We start from the raw sequence: 10922 nt of genomic DNA, 5'->3' as shown, positions 1-10922 counted from the left end.
TTCATTTATTCAGCATTCTTAACAAAGGACAACACGAATGCTAGGGCAAGGACAAAAAGCCGCCATGCAGCAGCTTGACAAAGGTCCTTGCCCCCGAGTTTGGCAAGGTGCAGCGACAAGCATGATTGAACAAAAACACAAATACAAGCTTACACCCAACTTAATGAAAGAACAAGCGCAGAACCAACACATACATTACACCTTGATACAAAGGTTAACAATTTTTATAATAAAAGAGACAGGAGACAACATATTCGTATCTTGAATATCATTTCATACGTTGAAATATCTTGAAATCTTTCATATCTTGAATATCATTTGCAACAATCAAAATATATAGCCGAAACACCCCTACCATAGATCAAGATATGTGAGCACAATATTATTCAAAACAGTGTTACCATTATCGTCGTCATCATCATCATAGCTCTGAGAAATATTCACGGACTTTTTTGTATGTGAATTTGGCTCTATTATGATGCCTAATCAAAACAGATGGAAGATCATGGGCCGACATTTGTTATTTATAACTGGTACGTAAATAAAGTATATTCTAGACCTCATGCCTACGTGTTTGTATATTTGCACTGTGATATTGTAGATCGGCAAGGAAGATTAAGAAATGTCTGATGCTAGCTGAGGAAAAAAAATACTTCTGTATAAGGCGAAATTCATAAATGTGTTCTATTTTGACTATGTTACATTTTAAATGCATCCTGTGTTGCATGGAGACGTTCAATATTTGCAATCAGTCGAATCATGAAATAGGTACCTCGAGCTCCTATATTATTTTGTTTCAAGTGCCGCAAAAACTGTGGCAGAAAGCTCAATGGGCTGTCGCGTAGAGGCCATTCCTCTTAGGGGCGAGGTTCCTTCAAGGGTGGGTCCGTTGGCGTCTGCTGTCGTCGTCCTAATTGTCGTCTCATGTATTCGCAGTACTAAAACACCCGTAAACTCATTTACCATCGCACTAGAATATAACCCGTACTAAAAAAAGAACACCGGGACACTCGTTTACGCCTTGCCCTAGAGAGCTCCGTGATTGAAAAACAAGAGAATTTTACAGCAAAGCTATATCCCTCTGCTCCACCACCCCCCCAGCGGTCTCATCTCTGTTTGCAAAAACGCCAAGGCACCAGCAATACACTTATACACTGCATGCTTCACTCCTCCTCAGGTTTCACGTCAGTTGAGAGGGCTTGTAAGTTTTTTTGCAGCTTTCAACCCCGTCTGTAAGTATTTGCGACAAACACGAGAAAGTATTCTAAGTTCAGTCACGGATTCATAAGAGTGTGTTTTTAGGTTAGACGTGTTCCAACACTAGTGTTTAAGAGACCATTCAGCGGACAGGGAAACAAGACACAATGTACTGAGTGCCTTAGATGTTCCCTAAACCACCAAACATAGCTTTTATAGATGAATAATGAATAAGTGACTGGCGAAAGCAACTTATTACAAAGCTTCTTGGCTAGATTGCCTTGTTGGTGCGGTATTTAACGCCTGGATGTCATTTTTGTTTTGCTATGGAGAGGCAATAACTCGGCTGGCTTCTTTCTGACAAACGTTTTTCTATTTTGAGGTTGAACCCTTTTTTCGACGTGTGTAGCGCTGGCGTCTTGGGTGAGCCAGGGGTTTGCTTATTGAAAACACCCAAACTTTTTGTGTGGCAACTAAATTTCAAAAACGTCAGCAATGACAGTAATGGCATCGTTATGAGCCAATATAAATAAAGCACAAGGGGCAGCTACAAGATAAAACGCCATATTCAATGGGGCTAATAAAAGCAGTTCTGTTACACAACCATGACATAGCAAGAGCATTCCTGTCGTTCTCACAAATAATCATCACCATCCCCATCAATATTTATATCATTATCAGACTACTGTGGTTCACCGCAGGACGAAGGGATCCCCCTTTGACCGCCAACCACTCCGGTCCGGCAAGCTCGAGTCCGCAGTTTACCCTCAAAATACTTTCTTTCAACCCTCCATCGGGTTAACTTCCTTACTTTTCTCTCTAGACCTATCTCTTGGTATCCCCTCTCTAACCCTAATTGCCCAGCGGTTATCGTGCGTCTGATAACGTGGCCAGTCCAAGTAAATTTCTCTTTAATTTGCCCTATGGTATCTACTACACTAGTTTGTTACCTGATCCAGGTCGCTCCTTTCCTGCCCAAGGGTGTTACTCCTAATATTATTCGTTTCATGGCCCGTGGAAAAGACCTAAGTTTTATTTCTAGTTCTTTAGGTAGGCGCGAAATTTGATCTACATGTGTTATCAGCTGCAGTATGGAATGGGTGTTCATTTTGTCGTTTAAGTAACACAGGTAGTTTGCTTTTTATATTTCGGGAGTGCTTCCCAAGTTCTCCCCAACCTAGAGCAATGGTGCTCCGGATTTTTGTTTCGTGGCTGGGGTCAGCACTAACCATCTGTACCAGGTACTTATAATCTTTTACTTGTTCTAGTGCTTCGTCTCATAAGTGTGAAGAGGATGCTTTTGGAATGCTTATTCCCCAATACTATAGATTCATTCATATTTATTTTTGGCCCGATGGCCGTGCTTTCGTGTTGTAGTTTCTCAAACATTCTTTGCAGGTGATCTGGAGTCTCATTCAGCAAGTTTATCTCGTCTGCAAATCTAAACATAGTATAATTTCGCTCACCTCCCATGACCTCATGGACTAATGTTATTTTAACATACCAAATCAGTAACATACACCATTATTATTACTCCCCTATAAGATTATGGCATTTCCCCAATTCGTTGTACCCTGAAATTCCCGCCTGTTGGGAATGCCTAAGATTCTAGGAGAGTCACGTGGTTACCATAAACGGCAGGACATTTTTTTGAAAACTTGCCTACGTGTTACGACGTCGGCCTGCTCACGCGACTACATGCTCTTAAAAAAAACTCAGCAGGTTCCAGGGACCACTTTTAGCTATGGTTTCATGACAAATTGCGCGAAGCCGCCACTTCTGGCGCATTGGCACCACTTCAAAACGCGAATATACTTGAGAGTCACCAAGTATTTTTGCCGGCCTATGACTGCGATTCTTTGAATATTTATAAGACGATTGCTTCTAGTCAACTCAAAATTACCAAACACAAAAACTCGCGTTACTAGTAATGGTTTGACTGCGTCTCAATTAATCAGGTTATTGGTGGTGCACATTTTTTGCTTTCTAAGTGAAATCCTTCTACAACCCTACAAGGGGGAACGTTGTACATACAGAAGTCTCCTTTAGGTTACTAGATGGTAATGCCCGTGAAGAAACCTTACTTCAATTGAAAATATCTACAAGATTTATTGTTACGGGTGGAAATAACGTGTAAAACACCAGCGAACAGCTGGCGCTATATCAGATGGCGTACGACTTATGCCAAGGCGCTAAAATTGAACTAAATAAGAAAATTTTCGTTGTATTTATTATGTGGGTTGTGAGGTGAGAGGAAAATTGCGTGGCGGTCGGAGGGGATTGAAGAGGTACTTAGGTGGCAGCGGCGGGTAAAAGATGTTCTTTTAATATTATTTGCCGCGACAGACAGATACCGGTGAAATTTCTTCACTTCCATATTTTTATAATGAGGAAACGTTGCTTAGGTATTCTCGCACAGCACAAAGCGAGCGCACATATGAGATTCAACACTTTTTCTGGGCCTTGATGTCGCGCCTTTGTCCTTTTCTCTTTGTGTGGCCTGTAACGTAGAAATGACAGTTTTGTCTAGTAATTATTAGACGTTGGTTATACGACTAAATACTTCAAATATTTTGTGCATTTATTTGTTTCGAATATGTGTGCACAAACAATTACATGTCTCAACGTGCTTAACATTCTCCGGGCCCGCGTAAAAATACGTACTTACCGTAAATCCTGATTCCTCACCTTCAGAGTTGGTTGCAGAAAACCGTAACAGGGATTTAAACGCTTGGTCTGGTTACCCGTATAGGTGAAAAGGAGCTTGATATTAAAAAGTGCCCGCAATAAAATAACAACATTGGAAAGACAATTTGCATTTTTAAACTCACTGCCACAATGTAACAATATTTTTTTTTAATTGAGCTCGTTCAGCGTGTTCAGAATATACTCGGAATGTTTTATTTCTCTGACTGCATCGGTAATACTATACGTTTATATATTTTAGTTTCGCTATAACTTTGTTAGGGGTGTAATATCAAAAATGGTGTCCTAGCCAACAACCACATCTCAGGAGAAAATGCTAAATATTTTGTGGCCTTTTGCGTGTGCCACAAAGACGTATAACAGGACCGAGCACACGAAGACGAGTTCAAAAATAAGCCCTTTTCGCTCGCGAATTTCTGTTCTCCCGATAGTGATTGATGACACAGAACATTTTAAACAAGCTTTCAGAATTTACAGGAAGTACACATAAAGCCAAAACAATTTTGTCATCCACACGGTCAAGGAAGTTTTTAAGAAATTAGGCGAACAAATTTTCTCTGTTTTCTGTCTAAGAATTGAAAGTTCTAACAATCCAGCCATAGTGAGCGCCAACGGGAGTGTACTGCGCAAATTTCAACAGTATAGATTTTGCTGTAGCTGGTGGGCAGTGATGAGTCAGTCATCCGGTGGATCGCTTGGTTGGTCTTAACGATACAGATTGAACGACACAAATTGATATAATGCTGTATTGTGATTACTTTTATTATATAAATCACGCATATAAGCGGCTATTATAAATAATGTATTTGGATCATGCAGTACTACTGCAAGCAATGTTGTCTAAAATGCTCAGCTTTGCAATTTTATATGTATTACTGGTGGCCCTTACTTGTGACTTTCAATTGTTGTGTTCCCTCTAGTAGCGCAAAAATTGTTTGCTGGCGCTTTTTTGTGCACTGAAACCTATTTTGAAGTGCTGTACACGTTCTATGCGTTTTAGGTTCTTTGGGAGGTATGAAATTGTCTTTTTCAAATGTGAAATACAAAGTTGTAAAACTGGCACATGCGTTTATACTGCATAGAGCTGCATTCGGGCACTCACTATTACCGGTCATACCAAGCAATGCTAGGATGTGATATCGGAACGTAACACTGGGTTTGTTCATGCCACCCGATGTGACGTCTTGCACATTCAATTTATGCGGCAGTAGTCCAAACACCGTCTCTAGGCCTCGCTGTCGGCGGATGGCAAGAGCGGATCTTCGTTGACGACTTGAAGACGGTTTTAGAAGCACGTAGCCAGCACCTTCACCAGATGTCACAGAGCAAAAGATTACGCAGTTGGCTTGAAGAGAAAAGAAGTTGTTTGGAGCGAACATGTGCTCCCCTAAAAACTAAAAAAAAATACACAGGGGGCAAACCAGCACTCAATAAATCGAAATGCACAGGCCAGTGTCGGCGAATTGAACACCGAGGCGTCGGTTCTGCCGGTATTTATCTTTGGGCGCGAGGGTTTCTCGAACCCTAGAATTACATCGAAAACACTGTAGATCAAATAATATTGTAGCCCAGTGACGTTACGGCGAAACACTCTCCCTATCAAATGAGATAAACTGTGAGGTATAAAAATTCGATCCTATTCACCCAGTGAATGTGGTTGGAAATCAAAGATGTAAACAACAGCCGCAACGATTACCCATTCAACGTCACTTAAATTCCCTCAATTTGCTCTTCAAATAGTGAAACCATAGACGTAAAACGCACTTAACCACATCCTTTATTACTAAAAGATATTCTTGGTAAAGTTAAATAACGCATGATGCATGGACAGGGGTTGGATTAGTTTTATTCGTGTAGGACATGAGTGGAAACTCTTTTATAGGATTAGGGGGAGCTCAAACGCCGTGTTAGACGATCTCACTTCTCTGTCTCTGCCGCCGCGGACGCAGGCGACTAGATAGGCGGCAGAGACGGAGGAGAAGGCAAAGAAAAAGAAGGAGGAGAAGGAGGAAACACTTCTATTCAGATTTCTGAACGGCCCAGAGTTGGGCCAAGGGGTTGGTTCCTCCTTCACTGGAGCCCATATGCAGTCCCCGCCGCCTGTGCTCTGTCCGCCAGCTGAAGCTGGGTAGGCGGAGAGGGGCTGGACAGCAGCCTCTCCCGTTGTGCTTGTTGGGTAGTTGACGGAAACAGAGAAGGGTGCTCAGGGTTAAAGCCGCACACCCCGATTATCTAGAGGAGCTTTCCTGATCTGAGCAATACTTACAGTCAGCGTCGTAGCGATTCAGGTGCAAGTGAAGACGCGTCGGGTGTGGGAAGGAGCCGAATTGTACGAGCCGTAGGGTAGTTTGTTGTCCTCTGGAAAGGCCAGGGTAAGCGCAATGTAGGGTCTGTCACTGAAGAAGATAATACTTCATTCTGTCCCTGAGCGAGACAAGCGGGTGACTGTCCCCGTGCAGCTCCATAGCACTGGGTGTAAAAGCGCAGGCTTTTTGGTGGGCGTATTCGTAGCCCTCCATTGAAGCGTGACTAGGTGTCCAGATGAGCTGAATGGAACTGTCTGGGGAGTGGTTTTTTAGCACTCGCAGTGCAGCTCGGGACACCCAGCCCGATTGGTAATTCCGGTAGGCTTGTTGGGAATCGGTGACTACATTCTGAACCCCTGGTTGAGTGAGAGCCAACGCGATGGCTGCCTCTTCTGCTGCGGTCGTGTCTTGGGTCTTGATTGAGGCACACGCAAGAAGGTTGGTTCTGGAGGTAGCCATGGATGATTGCGTACTGCTGCCCTCGATGTTGAGAGGCGTCTGTGTAGATAACTGCGTCGTCCCCACCGACGGTAGTGCTGCGAGCTTGAGCCCGTGCATCTCGGCGAACCTCGTCATGTGAAGGGTTCATATTACCAAGCAAAGGAAGCATCATTAGTTCTTGTCGTGAAGAGTCCGGGAGTAGACCAAGCGGAGTGACACTCCGGGCTGCCCAGCCAATCTGGTAAAGGATGCGGTGACCCGAAGCAGTTCTGCTCATTCGGAGCTTCTGGTTAGAAATATGGCCCTCTTTCAGCCTTTCTACCGTGTTGTGGAGCCCCGGGCTAAGCAGGCTATATGTGGACGCACTCGTCGGAAGACCAATGGCCTGCTCAACCGCCTTTCTAATCAGTATACAAAGCGACCTTATGTCCTCCTTCCCAAGAAAAAGACAGAGGGTTGACGTAAGTGATTCTCGAGAGGACAAAAGCGTGAGTTAATCGAAATGTACAGGATTCCTTGACGCCTCGCTTCTTGGTGGCAACTCGCCTGATCATATGTGTGATTTCATTTATAGTCTGTTTCAGGCACTGCAAGGATACGTCATTCTTGGTGTTGGCTTGGTGTTGGCTTGGTAATCGAAATGTACAGGATTCCTTGACGCCTCGCTTCTTGGTGGCAACTCGCCTGATCATATGTGTGATTTCATTTATAGTCTGTTTCAGGCACTGCAAGGATACGTCACTCTTGGTGTTGGCCTGGCGAAGTTGGCCCAGGATCTTGATGCTAGAGATTGGAGTAATGGCCTGGCCATCAAGGTTTATTTGAATGTGTCCCTTAATGTGTCTTTTGGCATGAGGGCGGAAGACACGGAGCTGTGATTTTTGCCTGGTGAAACAAGAAACATATGTGGCGAGGGCGCGGACCCCGCCGGTGGTCCCAGTTGACAGCCCCCGGCGGCGGCGGCGCGCGCTTTGCTTCATCTATTCTCCCGCCTCGGCGGGGTTTCTTTCTTTTCGCGTTCTCAAACTGAATCCATCGCAACACACTCCCCACTGAATGGGCTCAAGCACATTCCATCTCTAGCGGGTAAATGAGCTGTATTGGGCACGTTAACTTTACGCCCCGTGGCATTCGTACTGTGCACGAGCCCACTTTACCATCCCGTCCCTTTTTCGATCCTTCCAATCCCACACCCATCTATATACGGATGGGTCTGTGACAGCTAGCTAATCGGCGATAGGAATCTGGTTCCCGTCCTCCTTTACCGCCTTCAGCGCAACGCTTAGCCACAGGACGACATCCATGTTCACCGAACTTGCCGCTCTGCGGGCTGCTTTCACCTACATCATCGAGCAACCAGCACGTCAGTGGGCAATCTTCACGGATTCTCGGGCGGCCCTTCAGTGCTTAAAATCGTACCCGAAAGAACAGCTTGTTTTAGACATCCATGCATTGCACTTGCAAGCTCTAATTGCACATAATCATGTAGAGCTTCAGTGGATTCCTGCCCACTGCGGTATAACTGGAAACGTCAAGACGGACACTGCGGCATCGATAGCGCATGATCTCCACGGGCCAGTGATACCGATACCTTTCTCCAGAAAAGATGCTTCTGCCCTTGCGTCCAAGGCTGCCTGGAGATTTCAGCGATCCATGTGGGCTGTTGCGCCGCATAATTACGCGCTGCTTCACTCCATAGACCCGCACGGGACCTTTAGGATGCCTGAAGGACTTTCCAAGCATGACGAAGCGGTTCTTCACCGTGTGCGGCTAAATGTCGCTTACACCAGTTACTTTCGATTCAAGACGAAACAGGCCGCTTCCCTCTTGTGCACTCTTTGTGACGTGCGCGAGGACTTGAACCACGTGCTATGTGAGTGTACGCGGTATAGAGCCGCCAGAACGTCCCTTTTAGTGTCCTTGTGTCTTCCGCTGTCCAGAGGCCTACCTCTCAGTGACGTGCTAGGCCCTTGGACGAACTCTAAACGAGCATCTCGAGCGACAAAAGCTCTACTGTCTTTCCTGCGAAGCACAGGACTTGATCAGACTCTTTAAACAGGACTCTCTTAATGAGCGCGTCATCTTCATCACAGTCATTATCATCATCTCTTCATCGATTTCTTCTCTTTTTTATACATCTGGTGTAGCAAGCTAGGCGCCTTGGCCAGGCTAACCTCACCAGTATCATTTAAGACTATTCTCTTTCTCTCTCTCTCCTTCCAAGCTTTCTTAGCAAGCGCGGTACCGGTTCCTTAATGAGCACTAGCTGGCCCACTCTGGGAAGTGGCGACTCCTTCCTGTCGGTAGCATAGGCAGATTTTAGCTCTCGCATATACTCGGCTCCCCATGCCACCCAGAATTGGTTCAACAGGCGCTTTCGGCGCCTCCAGAGCACGCGGAGTGCCTCGGGAGTCGAAGCAGGCTGCTGCGCGACTTCCGTCGGCAGTGGAGTTAGCCGCCTCCCAGTGAGAAAGCTGGCCGGTGTAATTGGGGTGCCCTCTCCCACGTCACTGTATACATACGTGAGAGGACGGGAATTTATCACCGCCTCCACTGGTGTCAAAATGGTGGCCACTTCGTGCCAGCCCAAAACATTTCTCCTGATCACTTTCTTCGGTGCCCCTTTCACTGAACGCACCAGCCTTTCGTAAAAGCCTCCCCACAATGGTGCCCGCTCGACAATGAATTTCCACTCCATCCCTGCGCTAGAAAAGGGGTCGATCACGTCTGGATGTCGCAACACGTTCCACAGTTCGAGCAGTTCTTTGGTGGCGCCCTTGAACGTCAAAGCATTGTCCTAGTACACGACGCCACACAGCCCTCTCCGGGACACAAATCTGCGGAAAGCTAACAAAAAGCTCGCAGTTGTTATGTGTTTTACCAGTTCTAAATGCACAGCTCGCGTAACCGCACAGGTGAATAGCACTATGTAGGCCTTACAAGTGACACCACTGTCTCTAACATAAAGTGGGCCCGCAAAGTCAGTGCCGATCACTTCGAACGGATCTGCTCTAATTGTCCGATCATCCTGCAGACGTCCTGTTGGCGCGCACCCCGGTGTAGCACTGAAACGCTGACACGTCACACACGCACGCACCACCTTCTTCACGAGTTTCTGCCCCGCAGAATCCAGTATTTCTTACGAAGCTGGACGACGGTATCTCTCACTCCTGCGTGCAGAACCTGTCGTTGGGCGTCGATCGTCAGCAGCGTTGAATGTCTGTGCTGTTTCGGCAAGACGACGGGAATTCGCTCGTCGTAAGTCATGTTTGCCGAGTAAAAGCAACTCTTGATCCGAAGCACTCCTTCGTCGTCGATGAAGGTTTAGAAGAGTCGGAGGGGAGAATCACGTGGAGACTTGGTTCCTTCGGTCACGCATTTGAGGTCAGCCGAGAACGCCGACCGCTTAGCCTTTCTCAGCCAGTGTGTTCGCGCTGCTTGGATCTCCGTCGCGGTCAAGGTTCCCGATGTTTTGTCCGTGGATTTCAGGTTGTAGAGGAAGCGGAAAATCCAAGCGGTCGTTCGGTTGACCTTGGATGCCGAGCTGAATCTGGAAATGTCGAGCAGTTCAGCAGTTGGCTCCGTGGCAATCTCTAACACCTCAGCCCGTTGTTGCCGCTCCTAAAGGTGGTCTTGTGGGCGCTCAGTGCGTTTTTCTTTCGGCCAGTCCATCGCCGGCAATGACAACCATTCCGGCTTTCTCCACCAAAGATCCGACGACACCAGTTTCGATGCCCTGAAACCTCGTGTCATCAAGTCGTTAGATTGTCCTTCCCAGGGCAGTGATGCCATGTCGCACCCAGAGAATGGCCTTGGATTTCTTGCACGCGGTTTCGGACGAACAATTTCCATCGGCTCGCGTCTCCCGTTATCCAATGCAAAGTAATCGATGAATCGGTCCAAAAGTGAACCTCGTTCACTTCGATCGTCGAGGCACTTTTTGACGTACTTATACAGCCTTGCGGCTATAAAGCCGGCCATAAGCTCAAGTCTGGGCAAGGTGACCTCTTTCAGTGGTGCCACTCGGCCTTTTGCCATGAGCAGTGTCGTCGTTGTGGCTCCAGTGTCGTCGATAGTTGAGAGGTAGACTACAACTGCGTAGGCCACCGTGCTGGCATCTGCGTAAATGTGTAGCGCTCGGTGGGTCACGTTTCCCAAAAGCTCCGTGGCGTAATACCTCGGCACGCCGATTCCCTTCAGGTTTGCAAGATCATCGCACCAAGCGATCCATTCCTTCAATACCTGCTCTGGCAGCACGTCATCTCATCGAAG

This window comes from Haemaphysalis longicornis, unplaced genomic scaffold (genome assembly GCF_048455015.1).
Source record: "Haemaphysalis longicornis isolate Haplotype H1 unplaced genomic scaffold, Haemaphysalis longicornis Haplotype H1 scaffold_6, whole genome shotgun sequence".
Lineage (NCBI taxonomy): Eukaryota > Metazoa > Arthropoda > Arachnida > Ixodida > Ixodidae > Haemaphysalis > Haemaphysalis longicornis.
The sequence above is the reverse complement of the archived record's forward strand: the minus strand, read 5'-3'. Positions refer to the sequence as shown.